We start from the raw sequence: 15,412 nt of genomic DNA on the forward strand, positions 1-15,412 counted from the left end.
CTGACTTCTCAAAATGACAGCAGTTAAGATGTGCTGGCCCATGACAGAATTGGTACTGTGACTGACATCAGGCTCCCAGAAAGCAGGGACCGGTCTCTTCTGCACTGTATCCAAGCAAACCTCAGCTCATCAACACTCCCAAGTGCTCCGTGAACAAAGGCCATCAGGACAGGAGTCGCCATTTGTATGGTTATAAAGATCACACCCAACCAGAAAAGACTAGATATCCCCGGTAAAGGAAAAGAATGTGCGCTGGTGGTTTTGCACACCTTCGCAAACAGTTAGTTCTTGGTTCTTCAGAGTTTTCCCACTATTGCAAACGTGGTGGTCTCTGTTTCATTTTGTTTGCTGCTGGTTGATTTCTGTAGGGTGACTTCTCCCCCCAGCAACTTTTGCCTAATTCTAGGGACACATCCTTAGATTTTTAAAAACATTTCCTAGGTATATAAGCATACTGCCTATGAATCACAGTTTTGTTCCTTTCTCCCCAGTCTTCCTGTCTTCGGCTTCACTTTCCTTGAATTTTTCACAGGGTAGGCCCTCCTAACATTGTGCTAAAGAGAAGAAAGGATCCAGGCATTCCATTTTTCCTGATCCCAAAGGCAAGATTTAGGTATCCTGCTGGTTAGTACAGTGTTTGCTATAGGCTTTCTGTAGAGAGCCTTTTATCAGGTTCTCGGTTCTCTTCTTGGGTCAGTGTGGATAAGTTATATTTTCCTAGAAATTTATATATGTTGTCAGAACTTGCAAAACTCTTGCCATGTTGACGTGGAAAAAAAAGAGGTCTTCTCTGTATAATGCGTGGCATGATCCCTCCTCTGGATCCTTCAGATATTTTTAATAAGCATCTACGACACTGGTTTTACTTATTTTTACTTAGCACACGTCGCTCGTTATAACCACTTACCTTTTTAATGTCAACCACATCTGTAGTAAAGTCCCACTTTACATTCTTGAGGATTTGCGCCTTTTCCTTGATCAATTTTGCTCGATATTTGTCAACATTACCTATCTTTTGTGAGAATGAAATCTTGGCTTTGTTGGATTCATCTGCTATGTATTCACCTGTTTTTGGTTTCATTTATTCCTTCTCATCCATATTTTCTTCTGACTGGTTTTAGTATGTCTTTTTTTACTTCTGGGGGAAGATGCTTACTTATAACTCATTAATTTTCATCTTTTCTTTTCGGATGCATGTATGTAAAGGTACACATTGCCCTGTAAACAATACTTTAGTTACATCCTACAAGGCTGGATGTGTAGCATTTTCATTATCACTCAATTCAAGACATTTTTCTATCCCCCTCCCTTTTTTTTGGCCTACAAGTAAGTGCTAGAAGCATAGGTTTACAAAATTTCCAAATGCATGAAGATTTCCTATTTCTTTTTATTCATATTTCTAGTATAACTGTGCTCAGATTACCTGCTCTATATAATCCCAATCCTTTGATATTTGTTGAGACTTTAAGGCCCCAGATATGACCAATCTTTGAAAATTTTGAAGTCACATGTGTACTAGCTGGCTGCAATGTTTTATTTATATATAGTCATAGAATTTTGTTCAAAGTTCCAATCCTTGCTGATTTTTGTCTGCTTAACTGTCAATGTCAATTACTGATGGGATGTACTAAAGTTCTTCACCATGATTATAGATTTGAACACTTCTTGTAGTTCTGTCAATTTTGTTTTAGGTATTTTGTGACGAAGTTAATAAGATGCACCCAAAGTGAAAACTGCCGAATCTTTAAGCTGAATTAAACTTTGATCGTTATGAAGTGCCCTTTCTCTGTACAACACTTTCAGTGAGTGTTAACGTCTCTTTTATATACCAGTAATACAACACCAGTTTTCTTGTTTTTTTGTTTTTTGTTTTGTATTAAGTAATCTCTACACCAAACATGGTGCTCAAACTCATGACCCCGAGATCAAGAGTCCCTTGCTCTACGGACTGAGCCCGCCGACTGCCTCAACACCAGTTTTCTTTTAGTAGAATTTCTATAATGTACCTTCTTCTATCTTTTTATTTTCAACCTGTCTCCTGTAAACAGCACAAGAGTGGACTTTAAAAAATCCAGTATATCTTTATGTTTCAACTGCAGTATTTAATCAATGTATATTAGATATGAATGCTGATATATTTGAGTTTAACTCCGTAATCTTATTTTGTGCTATTTTCCCACCTGTCCGCTCTTCTTTTTGTTTTTAAGTCATCCCATTTTCCCCCTCTACTACTTTAGAATATACTGTTTCTATTCTTTAGTAATTACCTTTAAAAAAGAACATGGCAGGGTTCGCCAAGTTCAAAGTTAAATGAGCTTACCCCTTCCACTAGCTCTATTACTCCTTTTGTCTTCAGTGTTACTGTTTTCAGTATTTAATCCTATCTTTTTCTCAGTCACCCCCACCCCACGCCACATGTTACTATTATTCTTCCACATTTGTTTAGAGTGGCCCAAATATTTGCCACCTTCTTTATCCTTCCTTGCTTGTACAGCTTACTCTTTCCATTTGGCATGACTTGCCTTCCAAGAACATCCTCCAGAATTTCCTTCGGTGAGGGCCTGTCAGTAATTACCTGTCTTAGTTTTCTTTGTCTTAAAAGTTATCTTGAGTTTTTGATTTTTGTTTTTCCTTTGGTTCCTGTATCATTACACTCTACATATGGGTGTTTTTTCCTTTTTTGGATGAGTGTCTCATCTATTCTTTAAAACCCTCAGACATCATCTTGTCCAATATTGGCTCTGGCCCATGATCACTCACCTCTCCTGGAACCCCAATTAAACACACTTCTACCCTCCCCAATTCTTAATTGGTCTTACAAATTATTCATTTGGTCCTCTAAGATGAAATCTGTATATTTTCTTCTGCTTTATCTTTCAGTTCACTTATTCTCTTCAGTCTGCTGGGTTTTTTAATTATTTTTTTAATGTTTTATTTATTTTTGAGAGAGAGTGCAAATGGGGGAGGGGCAGAGAGAGAGAGAGGGCCACACAGACTCCAAAGAAGGTTCTTGGCTCTGAGCTGTCAGCACAGAGCCCAATGCAGGGCTTGAACTCATGAACCGCAAGATCATGACTTGAGCTGAAGTCAGACCCTTAACCGACTGAGCCATCCAGGCGCCCTAGGTTTTTAATTACAATTATTGAGCTGCTCATATCTAGAAGTGGTAACCTGATTCCTTTTTCAAATTTGCCAGGTCGTTTTATAGTTTCCTTTCCCTGTAGGTATTTTTGATCTTGTCTATTACTTTAAGTATAGTGAGAGGCATTGTTCAAAATCTGAGTCAACCCCTCTACTGTCTCATATTTTCGCAAATCTGTTTCTGCTGGTCCTCTTTCATAGCACTCTGCATTCTTTGTGCGTTTACTTATTCTTAACCAGGAACTGCTCACTTCGTTGTGAAAATTACACATGGGGATTCACTAAGCCCGGAATGAAGGGGCGGTCCTTCAAAGATCTGCTCATCTGTTCACTTGCAGGATGGCCCAGAAGGACAGTCTTCGTCGACTCTGAAATAAAGAACTTTAAAATTGGCTGGAGAATTTCCTCCCACTTAGGTCACGGGATCTGCATGAGGAACCACTCGTGAGAACGAGTCCTCAGGAGGGGAATGGGCTTATTTCTGCCTCCCCTTCACCCTGACGGTGTAGCAGTCCTCTGTGGTTGCAGTTCTGAGGGGTAGGGTCCTCCATCATACTGCCTCCTGTGCCCAGAGATGCCATCAAAATTCAGCGGTTGCCCCCTTTGCCAAATGCCCTCAGGGCCGTGTTTGCTGTCCAAGGCTACTCCTTTCACCAAGGTTTTGGCCTCCTATCTTCTAAGAATAAACAATCTAAGTTTATTATTATTATTTATTATTATCCATTTTAGGTGAATGGATAAAAAAAAAGATGTGGTCTATTTTACACACACACACACACACACACACACACACACACACACACACGCATGCACACACACACACACACACACACACACACACACATTTCTCAGGCAAAGAAAAGGATGAAATCTTGCCATTTGTGACCACATGGATGCACCTCGAGGATATTATGCTGAATGAAGTAAGTCAGACAAAGAAAGCCAAATACCACATGATTTCACTTGTAAGTCATAATCTAAAAAAACAGAAACAAACTGAACTAAACCCAGATTTCAGCTATGGAGAACAGAGTGGTGGTTACCAGAGAGGAGGGAGGCTGGGAGTGGGAGGAGGTGAAATGGGTGAAGTTTGAACCAAGAGGTACAAACTTCCAGTTATAAAATAAATGTCAGGGGGATGTAATACACAGCATGGGGAATACAGTCAATAATATGGTATCAACTTTGCATGGTGACAGATGGTAACTAAACTTATCGTGGCGACCAGTTCCCAACGTATACAAATCACTACTGTACACAACAGAATACTGTAGATTATACTTAAATAAAAAAGATAGTATCTGGGCGCCTGGGTGGCGCAGTCGGTTAAGCCTCCGACTTCAGCTCAGGTCACGATCTCACGGTCTGTGAGTTCGAGCCTCGCGTCGGGCTCTGGGCTGATGGCTCAGAGCCTGGAGCCTGCTTCTGGTTCTGTGTCTCCCTCTCTCTCTGCCCCTCCCCCATTCATGCTCTGTCTCTCTCTCTCTCTCTGTCTCAAAAATAAATAAACGTTAAAAAAAAATTTTTTTTTAATAAAAAAAATTAAAAAAATAAAAATAAAAAAAAATAAAAAAAGATAGTATCTTTCAAGCCATTCCCTGCTTTTCAGAAGATGCTTATTGTTGGCTATGTAGCACCTGCCCTGCCCCACCCCGTTCATTAGACTGGTCCATCCCACCCAGTCCACCCCATTGCCAGAGCACAGTGGCCCCTCACTTCTCTGGACTACTGACTCTTGGCACTGTTGGACCAAAAGACATTGCCATTTGGCACTCCTCGCCAAATGAAATCCCAGCCAATCAAGCTCTTAAAAGAAAAATGAGATCATCCCTGCTGCGGGACAGGAGGGCTGGTTGTGCCAGGGAGACTTCCAAATCCAGCTCTGGACAGACATCCAACCCCCAGAAGAGGGGAGCCTGCAGGGTGTCCTTCCACCACCAACCGGGGCCCTGGCCAAGGATTCTCCAAGGTGGGAGGGTTTTCAGGTTAGAAATGCGTGGGTCAGGGCTCAAATGACTTCTGGTACTTGACTGCTGGCTCCTTTGTTTTTAAGAAATCCACTCAATACTCCAACACTCATTACATTACCTGGGGGTGTGGATCTGATAAAGAAATCAATCCCCAGATCAGGGCTCTCCCTTCATTTAACTGCTGAGAAGAGGAGCTGCCTTTCCACTCAGATTTGTGGTTAAGAGCACTTGCTCATGGGCAACAAAACCTGACCCTCTTCCACAAGCCTTTTGCAAAGGCCCACCATGTATTAACGAATTTCCTGGCCAGATGCTCCCATCTCTGTGACCAAGGGGAAGTATGGGATAAGTGAGTTATTTCTTAGGAATAGCAAACTTCATTCTGGTTCCTTTTTAAAATCAGCCATTGTATCATATGTCCCCAGCCCTCCTGTACTGCTGGTGGGAGTAGAAATGACTACCTGCACCTTGGGAAGAAGTCTGGCCTCTCCTCTAAAGGTGAGGATATGCCTCCCTGTGGCTCATAATCCCACTCCTAGGTACAAACCTGACAGCCATGCAGATAACCGGTCACCACAATGAGGGGCAGGACTTTATACTTCGTAATATAACATCTCCTATGTTGTAAGCCCCCAATTAGAAACTGTCCAAGTACCCATGCAGAATGAAATGGGCACTGGTGATGGACTCACAAGCCAGAGTACTACACAACAATGACAATGAGCTACGAGGCCGACAGCACAGATGACTCCCACACACGACATCAAATGAAAGGCCCAAGAGAGGACGGGCCGGGCTTTGTGATTCCATTTACCGGGAGTTCAAATTCGATAGAGCAAATCTGCGTGCCAGAAACCAGCAGCACAGCTACCCCTGGGGACAGGCAGCAGCTGGAGAGGGCAGAAGAGGAACGTGTGGGGGGATAATATTTCCTGATCTGCTGGTTAAACAGGGTGATCAGTTTGTGGCAGTTTAAAACTGGGCAGTGGACTCACAACAGAGCACTTTTCTGTGTAGGTACTTTGCATTACTAAAGAGTTAAAAATATATATGCCCAATCTGGTAGGAAAAACTCTATCACCCGGAACTTGAAGGAGGAGCATCCTCAGTGCCTGGAGTATCTGTGACACTGTCGCTGCTGCCACCTCCCAGCCCTCTCATGGGCATGGCCGCGTTGCTCCCACCAAAGAGGCGGGTAGCTGGGGTGGGGGGAGGGGGGAGCAGGAAGGCAGTCACCTCACAGTCTGTGGCCACGCCTACTGTGCTGGCCGCCAGACAGCATTGAGTGAAAAATCAATCCGTTCAGGGGTGCCGGGGTGGCTCAGTCGGTTAAGTGTCCGACTCTTGGTTTCGGCTCAGGTTGTGATCTCGTGGTTCGTGAGTTCAAACCCCACATCGGGCTCTCTGCTGTCAGCGCAGAGCCCACTTCAGATCCTGTGTCCTCCTCTCTCTCTGTTCTCCCCTGCTCATGCGCACATTCTCTCTCAAAAATGCAAAAATAAATAAATACACACATACACAAATACATAAAATAAAACTGTTCAGAATAAGGCTCCAACTTAATAAGCTCCCAACTTAACAGGGAAGCAACTTAACACAGAAAACAGTGCCTGGGCTTCGGAGCCGTAGCTAAAGTTGACCTTTTCAATGTCTGCTGACACATCACTGTAAGATTTCATTAAAGGTGTCAATAATTCATTTATTCTTCAGCACTGACCCCTTCTTTTCCTCAATCACTGTGATTGCTACTAAATTCCAAAAATTACTCGGTTTTTTTTCCCCTTCCTTACTACAAATATCTAGAACTCAGAAAGAAATTAAAGTGTATTGCACAGAAACAAGACTACATCGAATTCCTATTCAGGATGAGCCTTAATCGAAAAGAAAACAGTTTTGATGGAGTTGAGTGGTACATTCTAACCACCGAATGAGAAGTTCCAGAAAAACATCCCACCTGGGCTTAGGGCAGAACAAGCATCTCCACCGTCCCAGGTCAAACAGGCCAGATGTGCCCATCAAAAAGAGAGAGGAATCGGGGCACATGGGTGGCTCAGTCGGTTAAGCGTCTGACTTTGGCTCAGGTCATGATCTCACGTTTGTGAGCTCCAGCGCCATGTCAGTTGGCACAGAGCCCACCTCAGGTCCTCTACCCTTCCCTCTCTGCCCCTCCCTCACTTACATGCTCTCTTTCAAAACTAAACAAAAATGAAAGAAAGAAAGAAAGAAAGAAAGAAAGAAAGAAAGAAAGAAAGAAAGAGGAAGAGAGAAAGGAAGGAAGGAAGGAAGGGCAAGGAATCCAGGATCTACTTTTCATGTCTCTGCCAAGAAGCAAAGCAGGAGAGCAGGGGAGAAACAAAAGGATGGGGGGAAACCTGGGACGGACTCTTACCAACCAGACCACCTGCCTGGACCATCTTCTCCCACCTCCCCTGGTTTCCACATGCAAGTGCTCAAGGAGAGTAACCTCCATGCGGGAGGCAGCAGGTTAACCTCATCAGTTCCTGTACTCCTCGAAGTCTGACTAAAAGAGAGAATAAAATGCCAACTACAAGAAAAGAATTTTCCTCCTACCACTAAGGAACACTCTTGCTCACTAAACACAAAATCCACCTCTTCTCAGAGCAGAACCGGCACATTGTTCAAAGCAAAAATAACATTTTCTTTCCTGGTGAGCGTGTTGTCGCTGATACACTCAGTTACTCCCTGAAGCTCCACCAATGCTCATCAGCCACAGAAGGAAATCAAGGGTGCTTGCTGCGGATTCTCCTCCGGGAACTGCAGAGCACCTGGGAAGGACCCAGTGCTGGTGAGGCACCCTGACATGGATGGGGGGCTATGAAGGGACAGGGAGGACTGAGATTAATATAACTGGCCTGGGGGCACCTGGGTGGCGTCCAACTTCAGCTCAGGTCCTGATCTCACAGTTTGTGGGTTTGAGCCTTGTGTTGGGCTCTGTCTTGATGGCTCAGAGTCTGGAGGCTGCTGCAGATTCTGTGTTTTCCCTTCTCTCTGCCCCTCCCCTACTTGCTCTCTCTCAAAATATAAACATTAAAATATATATATATTTATGTATAATGTAATATATATAATGTATACATATAACTGGCCTGGAAGCTTATGACACCTGGGAGAAAGCCAATGCCCAGGCCTTCCACTTAGGGTCACTTCAAACCCATGGACTCTATGAGCAGAGCAGGATCATCCCCATTCCAAAGTGTTCCTCCATGAATGTTACTGTCAACCTCTCAACTGCAGCCAGGCTGGAGGGAATCCAAAAATCACTTGGCTCTATAATATGTTTTTTGTGTTTTATATCTGATGCTCTAGGAATCCTGACTACTTCAGGCTAAACAATAATACATTCCTAGAACACAAGCACTAGAAAATCCTCTCCCCATTAGCTTGGCAAGGATGGGCATCCACTGTGTGCCAACCACTGTTCCAGGCATTAGGGATACCAAGGGGAAAGAAAGCAGACAGATCCCAGCATTGGCAGAGCAGACAAAGTCAGTCCCACGTGTAGCATGTCTGGCTGATGATAATGAAGGGAAAGAAATACGGAGAAGCAGGCCAGGGAGCAGGGGTGAGGGTGGGGATCACTAGGGGCTGTCACTTTAAGTAGGGAAGAAGATGGGGGAGAGCAAGCCCTGTGGCCTTCTAAGAAACAGCGGCCAGCTGCGTGGACAGCAACAGCACGTACAAAGGCCCTGAGGCAAAAGCATACGGATAAACAGGCCAGTGTGACTGGAGCAGAGGACACGGGCAATGGCAGGAGTGAAGCCACAGTGAAAGCGGGGTCCTTGGAGGCCACTGTGAAGACTCTGGCCAAGGAGGGTCTCAAGCAGAGAAGTGCTAAGAAGGCAGGGGGTGAGAGCTAGTGAAGTAATCCATGGAAGAGAGGGGTCTGGACCAGGGTAGTGCCAGTGGAAGAGGGGAGAATGGTTGCATTCCTGCTCTGTTTTGAATGTGGAGGTTTGCCGCTGTACAAGATACAAGAACCAGAAAGCAAATAATTGAGGATAAAACGAAGTTTGTGGCCTGAAAGATGGAGCCATCTGGCCTAGCTTCGTTTTACATGAAGAGGCAATGGAAGCCCAGGAAGGACAAAGTCATCTCCAAGCTCACATAGCTTGTTTCTAGGACCAGAACCCCAACTAGCACTTCTCCCTCTGCCCCAAACTGCAGCTCAGCGGGAGACAGTAGTGACCACTCAGGTCACACCCGGATGCCCTCCAACTCCTCTATGCTCTCAGACACCGCAGCAGACAGTGCCCCCTGGGAGACCACCGATACTAAGCACGGAATGTAAACCAGGGTAGGAATGCTGGTGAATGAACCATGGGCCCTGCCCAGAGAGGATGACCACAGCCCCTGCCTGCCATGCAAGAGAACAGACCTGCTGTGCTCACACACTCCCATTCTCCCAAAAGAACTCCCAAATCTAGACTTTAATGAAGAAATTCTCCTTTAGAAGGCGGCTCGGCTGTTTAACATGAGGTTGGCCGAACAAATCTCATGTGCAGGCCAAGTTCAGTCCACACAGGGCACCATCCTGGAACCAGTCCCAAGACAGCCTAAAACAGACCTGGTTCACTCACACCTTGACCAGGGTTAGGGCATGGAATTAAAGGTTTCAGATTAAGATGGACTTTTAGTCCAACTTTTCAGCCAGCAGATGACATTCATTATTCCTATAAATAGCTGATAACTTCTAAACCAACCTCAGTGGACCTCCTCTCCCACTGAAAAGAGAATATGCAGCTGCCCATCATTCTGGGTTCTTTGTTAACTTTGGCTTTACCTTATTCTCTGTGGAGTACTAAGATAAGCCCCTTAGAACAGCCAAGAATTCAAAAAGTCTTCCCAAATACCGTCCAATGATTCTTTCAAAGTTATACAGAGAACAGAGTCCTGCAAATGACCCAGGAAACAATTTATGCCAGCCAACTATGAAAACACCAATACACTGCTAGTGTAAGGTTCAGGGACCAGCAGCTGTTCCAATCTTGCCAAAATAATCGAACTCAGATGCAATACTTTGCTCACAAATCAAAGTTGCTCCCATTGCTAGACAGTGGGAGATACGCCACTCAAGGCACTTAAGGTAAACATATTAGATGCGTCCGGTTTTTACCTGTGGGAGTCCAGTTGCCAGTTTCAGGAGACTCATCAGAATTTGTCTGCCCAAGAAAACAACCTTCTAGGAAGTCCCTGAGTTAATTTTCTATAATGCTGGATGGCCCTCTTGCCCATGCTCTCACTTAGAATTAAATATTAACTTTCCCTACAAGCCATATGCTGTCTGCCCAATACCTATTTGGCTTGGTTTGACCATTTTGATGCTGTTGATAATAGGTAAGAACTTCCCCACGGCAGGGCCACTATCTGTTCTGCTCCCCCACCCACTTTTTTTTCTTGGTATGCAATTTACAATGCACACAAGGAGGCAGGAATAAACGTTTTCTAAAGGCGATTAGGGTGAAGCCCATGAACTGCCACTAAGTCAACCGTTTTTCACGTATAAAATGGGGCATTTTATGTGGTTCGACATAATATTCCTAAATGATCAAGAACAGAGACTTGAATGTTTAAAGAATTCCAGCTACCTGGAACTCTTAAAAAGAAAAAAAAAAAAAAAAAAAAAAGAATTCCAGCTATCTCCAGACCAGCATTGCCCAGGAGAACTCTCCATGATAATGGAAATGATCTAAATCTGCACTGCAAATGTGTGGCTACTAAGCATTTGAAATACAGCTAGTGTGACTAAGCCATATTTTACTGGCCTCATTGTAACTGTCTTCAGCTTAAACAACTCTATGCAGCTACTGTATTGGACAACACAGTTGGAGACAACAGTTTTTTTTTTTTTAAGTTTATTTATTTTGAGAGAGAGAGAGAGAGAGAGAGGGAGGGAGGGAGGGAGGGAGGGAGGGAGGGGGAGAGAGAGAGAGAGAGAGAGAGAGAGAGAGAGAGAGAGAGAACCACCAGAGAGCTCGGTGTGGGGCTCAAACTCCCAAACCGTAAGATCATAACCTGAGCTGAAGTTGGACGCTTTACCGACCGAGCCACTCAGATGCCCCTAGATGACAGTTTCTTTGCACGAGAAACAGGTCTCACTCATTTATATTTAATGTTTGAAGGCCCAGCATGCAGGAGACACTGCATAAAGAAATGAAAAATACCTTTTTCCACTGATCACATTTTCAACTGGCTGTCTACCTTTCTTCCTCTGAAGCTCTTAATTCCAAACTTCTAGATCCATGTCTTCCCTTGAGTAGTTACTATCCCAGTAAATGTGGAATTACAGGACCCTGTGGGTGAACATTCAGAAGGCCATGCCCACACTGCCCAGGAACTGGGCAACAGGAACTGGCCTGACAGCCACCTGACCTGCTGGGCCTCCACATTTCCAGAGGTAGAATGGGAACAACACCCTTTCTATAGAATGAGGTTGTGCAAGGCCTAGGTACACACTGAAGTTGTGGACTCTATTTCTAAACAGTAAACCTTAAAAACCAAACGGGGCTCAGCTTGAGTTGTCCAATAAAGTAGCTGGATAACTGAGAGAATATTGACAGGTATGGCCGTCTACCAGTCAACATTCAACATGTTACAGGCCAGGCCTTAACTACAGTAGACCCAGGATGTACAGATGGATAGCACAGACTCTGCCTCTGTAATTCGGACTGACCGTTATTTTTTCCCTCCTGAAGCAAGATTTTAGGGCAGAAAACTCTGCTATCTGGAAAGAACTTTTGAGTCCCTGCCTATGTGTCATTCATTAGCTAAAGTTCCCAGAGATAAAAGAACAATGAGTCTGGGGTCCTGACACTTTTAAAAGGTGTCCTTGTTACATACACAGTAAGCCAATATTTCAGTTAAATCATTCCCATTCAACCACTTAGACAGAATTTGGTACTGTATAATTATTGCAGCCTGTTGACTCTTCAGCCAAGAGCTTGATTGCTCAAATGTGACTCAATGACTTGGATTTATCTAAAACTCTCCCATCACCAAAAAAAATATTCATACACCAAGGTACCACTCTAACTTCTAAACTCTTTATAGATGTTGAGAGGCTGATTCCTAACTACAAAAGAAAGCAGTCCTGTTATAGCAGAGTGCTTATGGCTCTCCCCACTGGTCGTCCTCTGCTTCCAAACCCCAAGACGCCTCACTTGTCCCCATCCCAGCCACCCTGCAGGCCACGTCTGCATTGATCCAGGTTAAGGGAAAACTTAGCCTAGTAGGAGGTATGCCCCCACTTTTCCTCCTTTGCTTAAATAGAGAAGGAAGTGGTATCTCCAGGACCTTAGAATCGGAAGCTTCTTTTCTGGAAGGGAAACAGGTTGGCAGCCCCTGGTGGAGCTGACCTTTAGAAAGTTCATGAAGTAATTGAGACATCACCACCGTAGGCAGCATGCTGCAGGATCACCAGGACCTCTCTGGTGTCAGATTAAGAGGAAGTTAAGAGCACACACAGAAGGAAAGTGTAAGGAGGCAGGCAGAGACAGTAGGAGAAGGCTCCCCAACTGTGTAGAGCTGGCATAAAATGTGCAGCTGTCCCTCCTAAGACTACGAGAAAGACGACCCAGGTCTCTAGAAACATTCAGCAGCCAGAGTTCTAAAGAGGTATCTAGCCTAGGATGTGAGGTCCTAGTGGGCCCACTTCCTCAACCTCCAAAATATACCATCCAGATGCCCCCAGCCAGCACAATAAGCAAACAGTGGTGGGAAGCTCCCAAGCACCCTTTAAAGTTTCATTTCCTTGGTGCTTCCCAGTCTCTGCTGACCTCCGACCTCCAGGAGTATTGCCAAACTGCCGTCTGTTTGCACAAGGTCCTAGTTTTTCCCAGCACTTGTGGGGGAGGCTCCTCTGACCATGCGGTGAGAGAGTAGGTGGTATCTCTCCAGGCTACAGATAAGGAAACCCAGGTTCGGAGAGGTTAAGGGGCTTGCGCAGAGGGTCTCTAAGAGAAGCATCAGGGTGGACCCTGGGACTTCTGCGAGCCTTCGGTCTGTGGCAGGCGGGCTGGAGTCAGCCCCAGACTCCACCTCCCTCTGGTGCCCCACAAGCCCCTAAAAACTCATCCGAGCGTTAACAGGCAACACTTGTTGGCTATTCCTTACGCGTGCTGGGTCTTCACAGCTTTTCTCTTAAGTAGAAATGATAAGCAACCCCGTTTTTCAGAGGGAAAAGCGAAGTAAGGCAGCTTGGCCCTGGTCACCCTCAGAGCTTCAGGGATTTCAAAAGCCCACTCCCTTAACCGTTATACCACAATGAGCTACCATTTATGGTCTGTAAGCTGGGGAAGGGTCCCTGACGCTTCCCGGACACCCTACTGGAAGCGCGGACCCCAGCCCGTCTTCCCTGCCCCAGGGCGCGGACTGGGGAACCCGGCGGGCTGGGGCGAGCGCCAGGCCGGGTGCCAGCGCGCCCCGGCCCGCCGGGCCGGAGGTGCCCGCTTCCGCCCGGGCATGGCACCGCCGGGCCATTCATCGTGGCGCGGGCGGGCCGGACCGGGCAGGGCCCGGGTGGCCCCGTCACCCCGCTGGGCGCCCTCGCGCCGGGCTCCGCGCGGCCCGGCCGGGAAAACGGTGCCCCTAGCCCCGCCGCCAGGGGGAGCAGGGAGCCTCCGCCCGACTCCGGGAAGTTGCCATCGCGGCCGCTCGGGAGTCCGGACCCGGGACGGCCCCGGTGCTCTCACGGCGTCCCCTGCAGCCCCGCGTCCCGGGCCCCCCCTGTCGGGGGCCGCCCGCCCCCCGGAAGCGCCTCCAGGCCGCAGCCCGCAGGCGGGCGTGCTGGGCCCGCGGGCCCCCCATTCAATCCCGCCCTCCTCCCCCCGACCGGCCCCCGCCGCCTTCCGCCCGCCCCCCCCCACCCCTCCAGCCCGGACTCCAGCCCGGCAACGTCATCCGGCCGCTTCCCGAAACTTAACCCCTTCCTCCGCCAGCTGTGCGCCGCCCCGCCCCGCCGCCAACTTTCTTCGCCCAACTTCGGAGCGTGCGGGCCGGCCCGACGGCCCGCAGGGAGGGAGGGGTCGCCACGTCGTGCCGCCAGGCCGCCGCAGGTCCCCTCCGACCGCTTAGGGGCGTGGAGTCCACGCCGCGGGGCGTGCTCCGCCGCCGCCCCTGCACGGGGTTCGCCCGGAACACGCCCCCCCCGGGGCCCGACCCGACCCCGAAGGTCGGTGGCCGCGGCGACGGCCGGCGGCGGGCGGCGCCGCCGGGGGAGGGGCCGCCAAGGAGACGTGTCACTCGCGGCGCGGCCGGCCCCGGCGCCCCGACGGCCCGGCCCGCGCGCCGCCGCCGCCGCTGCAGGGCCCTGCCAAGTTTCTTACCTGCAGCCGGAGACGCGGGAGGGAGAGCGAAAGGGCAGGAGCCGCCGCCGCCGCCGCGGAACCGGGAGAGAAGCCCGCTGAGCCTCCGCCGAGAAGCCGCCCCCAAGCAGCTGCAGGCACCGCGACCCCGACGCCGTCCGCCCCGTCCGCCGTCCGCTCCGGCCGCTCGCTGGCTGCGTGCGCGCGTGTGGAGTCGTGGCACTTTCTGCCTCGGAGCTGGCGAACGGCCCCCTCCGCCGGGATCGCCGCCTCCTGCCTTCCCCACCCGGGCCAGCCATTCATCGAGCCGCCTTTCCCCATTGGCCCGCGCCCCGCCACTCCGCGGGTCACTGGCCAGTCAGAGCGCGGGCGGCCGAGCCGCGGCGGCGGCCATTGGGCGAAGAGGAGGGTCTCCGCCTCGGCCAATGGGAGAGGGGAGGAGCTGCGGGGAGCCGCGGGGGGCGGGGCCAGGGAGGGGCGGGGTCGTGCGGTGCGGCGCTCGGCCCTGCGCGGGGGCGGGGCGGGGCCGAAACGCCCCGCCAAAGCGGGAGGGGGCGCCGGTAGGTAGGTCCCGCCCACCCCAGGCCCGCGGCGCCGCTCGCAGTCGCTGCCTTGGGGCGGGCGCTGCCTAGGCAGCCTGCAGAAGGTTCGAATACAGGGGATGCCGGGCCTGAGCCCCTGGATCTCGACAGGGTGAGGTGGCGGTGGGTGTCACCCTGAACGCGGTTGCGCAACCCGCCAACAGCAGAGAGGAATGCCTTATTTAAACCCACTGAATCCCACTTCCCCCCCCCCCCCCCGCCCCCCAGCAGCGGCTCCACCGGGCCCAGGGTGTGAGGACAAGTTCGGCTGGGGGTCAACCCCGAGAGGACAAGTTCTAATCTTCAAAGAGATGGCATTCAGTACCGGAAAGGATTTTCTTGAGCAAATGGAGGAATTGGGATTGAAAGGCCAGAAGGTGCACAAGGAATCCAAGGTGGA

The 15,412-nt window shown here is 48.8% G+C and overlaps 1 protein-coding gene across 6 annotated transcripts in view; it reads right to left on the reverse strand.

The window, feature by feature from the left end:
• Positions 1-14,715, reverse strand: part of RRBP1 (ribosome binding protein 1) — a 65,784-nt gene extending 51,069 nt beyond the window's left edge. For 4 of the 6 annotated variants that reach the window (XM_047854489.1, XM_047854487.1, XM_047854485.1 and 1 more), the window contains exon 1: positions 14,453-14,714. The gene's annotated coding sequence lies outside the window, so the exon portion shown is untranslated. Of the gene's footprint in view, positions 1-14,452 lie in introns of all 6 variants that reach the window. The other 2 variants (XM_047854484.1, XM_047854488.1) reach the window with 2 other exon arrangements.
• Between the last annotated feature and the right edge of the window lie 697 nt (positions 14,716-15,412).

This window comes from Prionailurus viverrinus, chromosome A3, assembly GCF_022837055.1.
Source record: "Prionailurus viverrinus isolate Anna chromosome A3, UM_Priviv_1.0, whole genome shotgun sequence".
Lineage (NCBI taxonomy): Eukaryota > Metazoa > Chordata > Mammalia > Carnivora > Felidae > Prionailurus > Prionailurus viverrinus.